Source organism: Gossypium hirsutum, chromosome A06 (genome assembly GCF_007990345.1).
Source record: "Gossypium hirsutum isolate 1008001.06 chromosome A06, Gossypium_hirsutum_v2.1, whole genome shotgun sequence".
NCBI classification, from domain to species: Eukaryota; Viridiplantae; Streptophyta; class Magnoliopsida; order Malvales; family Malvaceae; genus Gossypium; species Gossypium hirsutum.
The window spans coordinates 4971843-4978124 of NC_053429.1; the positions used below are offsets into that span (position 1 = coordinate 4971843).

The 6282-nt window shown below is 31.7% G+C and overlaps 1 long non-coding RNA gene across 1 annotated transcript; it reads left to right on the plus strand.

Annotated features, from left to right (window-relative positions):
- The first annotated feature begins 5039 nt into the window (after window positions 1–5039).
- Window positions 5040–5856, plus strand: LOC107963515 (uncharacterized). Its single transcript, XR_001701955.2, has 2 exons — window positions 5040–5179; window positions 5517–5856. It is a non-coding gene; the product is annotated as an uncharacterized lncRNA (long non-coding RNA).
- The last annotated feature ends 426 nt before the right edge of the window (window positions 5857–6282 follow it).

The window sequence follows — 6282 nt, forward strand, 5'->3', positions numbered from 1 at the left end:
CAGCACGTTAGGGCACGATTCTACGAATTGCCAAATGTCAAACCTTGCCTTCGTTTTAAAGAGTTCTTAAAAGGCTTGAGTGAAATTTTGAAGGGATATTCGATTATTTTGAGCAAACGTGAAATTGCAACCCAACACGTTAGGGCACGATTCCGCGAATTGCCAAATATCGGATCTCGTATTTGTTTTAAAGAATTTTTAAATGAATGCTCATAAAGCTAACTTAAAACGTATTAATGTATTTTTTGAAATGAGACGAAATTAATCATAAAGATTTGAATTTTAAAACCACATTTCAAAAACAAGGCAGAAAACGATGATATGAAGTAATAGGCGCATACGAGATACCATACTTGATGAATGAGAATATTAATCAACTAAGAAAATAAGCAATTAAATATAATTAACTTGAAAATATAACTCAACTTCAATCATGCATGGAAAACAATTAACATAGCAATAATGAATAAATAAAATGCAACGATAGCATACATGGCATAATAAAATTATTAGAGGCACAAAACAAAATGCAATCCAAAGAAGCAATATGGTATAAAACTATTTCACAATAATGACGAATAAATGGACATATAAAATATAGGTTGGTAAATTTGTATATATATAAAAACTAGGGCTAGATATATAGTGTTTTTTTTTTTTGAGGTGGATATTAAGGAATGAAAATTTGAATCACGTTGCATGTAAAACATTTTAAACACAAATATATTTAAAAGTTGACAAACTACATGATGATTTAAATAACATATATAATATAAAAATAATAATAATGAAGATATATAACAAGACATAACACATAAAATAGATTTATAAAACATATGTACATGTAAGTTTATTGTAAAAAAATGAGATTAATAATAAGATATTTATATATATAAATTCTTAAAATAGTCCAAAAATTATACATATCCTTGTATCAAGACATTTAAAATAATAAACTATATAAACTCAAAAGCAATATAATATAAAGATATACTCAAAAATGATAATTTTAATTACAAAAAAAAGAAGTTTCCAAAGTTATTTCATATATATATATATAGAAAGTACATGCAAAATAACATTGAAATATGTATAGGGCCAAATTAATTTTATTATAAATTACGTAGTAGATTTAAGAACATATTTGTATATGTAAGAAAACCATATGTATAAAAATGTATGGATTAAATACGAATGCCCACAAATATATATACATATAATGACAATAGCTTAAAAAACATTGCATGGGGTTATATATATATAATAAAATTAGCTTTAATACAAAGTATACGTGTATGTATATATATATATATTCACACAAGTGGTCATATGAGAATGTCAAAACAATTTGATGCAAAAAGAAATTCAAAGTGGCTTTACAAAACAAAACAAAGCTGTACATGTATAAATATATATGTATATAGAAAATAAAATGAAAATGTTAACATAATAGAAAGAACCTTTAAAACAATCGTATGAATAAGCAATCAAGAATAAAAGTTATAAACTAAAAGGGTTTAATTAGAATTGACCCACAATAAAAGGAAAAATTTGAAAACAAAACATTAGAAGAAAGGACTTCTGCGCGATGCGTGCCAATACACAAGGGCTCAATCTGGAAATAATCCAGGCTATCAAAACGCAGCTCATATGCCCGGACTAGACTGCAAAAGCATGCAAATTATAAGGGCCGAATTCAAAAGAAATAAATCTGGATTTGGCCTAATCGAACCACTGTACGAAGGAAGAGGACCAATCTTGGAAATAACCCTTCACCGCGAAAACACGCGGGTCCTGAGGGTTAAAGAGCTGAATCGGGCCGGGCTAAAGAGGAGTGGCCTGGATGGTGTCGTTTGAGACCACTATTATCGGTCTAAACTGCACCGTTTCCTAATCCCTTATAACCTTTAATAAAACACCCCATTTCAGCTGAAACCCCATTCTTTTTCTCCTTTTCCAAACCCTAACAGCATGTTTGGTTGGGTGTATTGGCTATGCCAATATACCCCTAATCGTGGGCCCCACTTATTACGCCTCTAATCCGTTGTTTGGTTCAATGTATTGCTATTACGGGGCTAAACCATTACTGACCTAATCGGTGAAATCCACCGATTTCTAATACCTCCCTTTTGCTCCGTTTAGGCGATCCTTCAGTTTACCCTCCCTGTTTTACCCTCCCAGGCTTCACCTTTTATTTTCTTTTTCTTTACAACCGATTTGCTCCTTCTCAACCTTTTCTTTTCTTTTTGTATCATTATAGCTCCAAATTTTTGTTGTTTGATCGAATCCAAAATATTAATCTCAGTTTCGCACAAAAACTGTAAGTCAAATACCTTTCTATCAGCAGTTTATTTCTTTATCGTTTTTGTTGAATTTTGCTGCTCGTTTAGTTATTTTTTCAGTCGAATCTGTGATGAGTTATGAATATCGGATATATGTTATCATTATCTTTATTTCTCGTTGTAGTTCCTTGAAATTTTTTTTATTTTGTTGAAACCAAATGAAAAGAATCAATGGAGGGGCTGATAAAATACCCTAAAATTGAACCAGAAGACAACCAGTTTCAATTCTTATCTTCCCAGGTAATTCTTATTATTTTTTCTTTCTCGTGTTAAATATCTGTTTGGTTGCATTGAAAACCAAGGAAAAGGAACTGGAAAGTTGTAAATGTTGTTTCTCTGCTTTTTCTAATTGGGTTTAGCCCAGATGGTTGAATGAATAACCTTAACTAAGATGGAATACAATTTTCTATTGTTTATTCTTTTTTTCTTTGAAAAGGGAGCATCTGTTAGTTTTAGTTTTCTTTTTGTTTTGGATTAATTGTTATTTAGCTTCTCCAAGTAGAGGGTTGTTCTTAGTATTTCTTTGTATGAAAAAATTTGAAGGTTCTTATTGGATGCCTGAGATTGATCGCACGAGCATTGCTGCATTGTTAAGGATAGTCAGTAGCTGTTAGTCAAGAGTAGCTGTTAGTCGAAGCTGTTATACAATTGGTTCAATTGTAACTATTTGCTATCCATTATAGTCTGCTAAGGAGTTAATAGTAGCTGTTAGTCGAAGCTGTTATACATATTCTTGTATGAATAGCTATAGAGACTTTATTGTAAAGAGATCATCTTTGCAGATTGATGGTATTTCAATATCAGATGTCTTCCTTCTTGTATATTTAGTGTGTATCTTGATATGCATTGATGTGATTTCCCAGTATTAGAGCAAAGTCATTGTTTAAATTGTAGGTTATTTAATTTGATATGGATTTTAGTATGGCAGCAAGTTTTATGTCGAAATGTACCTATAGGCTATAACATATTTTGCTTCTTTTTTTTTCTTTTTGCTCGCATAATATGCTTATCTTTGTTCTTTTAGTTTGTGGTTGCAAGCAGTTCTGTGTTTGCTGCCTGTTGTTTAGAGGATCTTGGGAGTGTCATATTGGGCATCCTTTGTCATGTCGTTTTTTATTTCTATTTTTTGTTTCTCCTATTTCTCCTTATGTCTGACCTTGTTTCCATTCTTGTTTATTGATGGATATTTTCTTCCATAATGGTTGTTTCCTTTTACTGTGGTTTTCCTTGTTTCAAAAAGACCAGTTCTATACTCTGGAATTAGTGATTCAGCCTGGAGGAATTTCAGACTTCCCCATCAGGTATTCTTTCATCCTTCACCTCTTCTTCTTCTGACGGTCCCCATTCCTTATGCATTTGACTTGCTTTTCCTCAGATGATGTCCCCAGCAAACAATACTGGGCCTTCATCTGGCTCACAGATGGATTTCTTAGCTGAGTTTCGTCGTGCAATTCGAAATGGCAATACCGGCAACTGACTACTGACAAAGTGTGATAATGGCAGATGTGGACTTATGAAGAAATTCATGAACTTTGCACTCGAAGTACCTGTTGTATGTGTTCATTAGTTACTGAAATCAAATGCTACTTATTTGGGCGATCGTGTTATTCAGTGTAAAGCATGGTCCAGGCATTTGTTTATGTCATGGTCCTTGGACATGTAATTTAGATGAAAACGTTATGAAATATGTCAGCTATACAGTGTTATATTATTACTCTGGAACTCTAAGGTGGTGTTTTTATTCTCTTTCCTTTTATGAGACAGTAGTAGGGGAGGGGTATTTTGTTGCCAGACCTGTATGGATTTTGATGAATGCAAATCTCTATCTAGTAAAATTGAGCTGTTGTTCTTTTTAAGACTGATCATTCATATCTGTGTTTTTAGGGAGGAATGACTGCTAAAGTGAATCAGAGTTGTATTGTTAATTCAAATCTTAAAGCTGCAGTGCCCTTTTTACTCTTTTGTTCAACCTAAAGGTTTGACATGATGATGGGAATTGATATTTGCTTTTCTAACATTGCCCTGAATTAAGCATCTAAAAAGATTCATTTTTCAAATTGTAGAACAATTATGAATTGGAAAATTTTGTATGAGAGCATTATATTCAGACATGAATAATATATAAGAATATTAATTATTCTTATATAAGAATATCACAAGCAATAACAGTCATATATTATGATTTGAGTAAATTCATATAAGAATATTGATTATTAATAATATTATTAAATTATATATTTTAATTATAATATATTTAATAATAATTATGTTAATTTATATTTTATAGTATCATATATTATGATTTGAGTAAATTCATATAAGAATATTGATTATTAAGAATTTTATTAAATTATATATTTTAATTATAATATATTTAATAATAATTATGTTTAAATATGATTAAATTATTTATTATTGATATTAATAATCTTATTAAAATTTAAATAACAATAACAATAATCATTTACCAAAATAAATTTATGGTAAGGGTATTCTAGTCATTTTAGTTTTTTCCATTATGCTATTACACCTCTATTCCATTCAACCAAACACAAGATTACTATTACGCCTCTATTCCATTACATTCAACCAAACAGTTGATTTGCTATTACACCTCTATTCCATTACACCTCTAATCCATTACACCTCTAATCCAATACAGCTCTAATCCAATACAGCGAACCAAACGTGCCCTAAAACTTCCCTCCTAAAGCTGCCGATTCTCCTTCCCCTAGGAGCCAATAGATTTAGGCTGGGGAAAACGCTTTACAGCCCTTCGATCTCCTCTTGACTTCGATTTCGACTAAGTAAGAGGAGATCCATGGCATATCCTCCAGGTAAACTCCCATTTTCCTTTTTTAATCAAACTTTCGAATAAAGAAAAAGATCAACAAAACAAAAAAAGAAAAAGAGATCCATTCGAAAGGGAACGCCCAGAGGTTTGAGTCAGGAAATCACTTTTAGAAAAATGGTTGCTTTGTATTGCTTGAGTTTTTGTGTTTTTTGTTGCGTATTTGCGCGTAAAAAAAAACTACAATGAGCAGAGGCTTTGGCTTTATAGCCGAAACAAAAATAAGAAATATTCAAAAATAAAAATAAAAATCGAATACAAATTCTCATTTTGTTGTTGTCTTTTTTGTATGTATTTGCTACTGTGGTTGTTCTCTTTCGCAGGTACGGGTGCTGTGCTGGCGTATGGAGGCTTGGCGTGGTTGCTGGAGGCGTTGTACGGAGCGTACGGCGCTGGGGGAGGGCTGTTGCGGCGCAGGCATATCGCTAGGGTTTCTGTCTTGGTTTCAGTATTTGGGTTATACAAGTTTGGGTTAGGGCATTGGTTATTGGGCCATGTAATTGGACTGAGGGACTGTTTGGGTCTTTAGGCTTGTAATAGGACATTAATGGACTATCATAATAATTTTTATTTTTGTTGTAATAATTTTGGTTTTGTATTTACACGGGCCCGGGCCAAAATTGGTCCTTACAAACATACAATACCTTAATTTACTTTTCTGAATCATATAATTGCCATGAATGTGGATTAAGAATATTTATGTTTATGTTAATTATGAAAATATCAAACTATAATTTAAATTATATGTTTGACCATACGTAAATCCTTACCTACTATTTCAAACAAAAATATTTTTATTTTTATTACTAGAAAATTAGCTTAAATAATTTTGATTTGCATATTAAAGCACCGGTATTTGTGCCAATTTCTAGTTTTTTCTCCCCACTAATATGCTTAATTATATGGAGCGAAATAGCAACATTTAAAGTAAGCCACCTAACAGCACTTAACATTAACATTATTCAACACTTAAATATCCACATCGTGCATTTTTAAGGTAGCCTCAACGTATTCGTATTACATTATCGAATATATAACGCCCTCAGGGTGATGCTGATGAGCTAGATTGAGAGTTGAGCAGAGTTATCT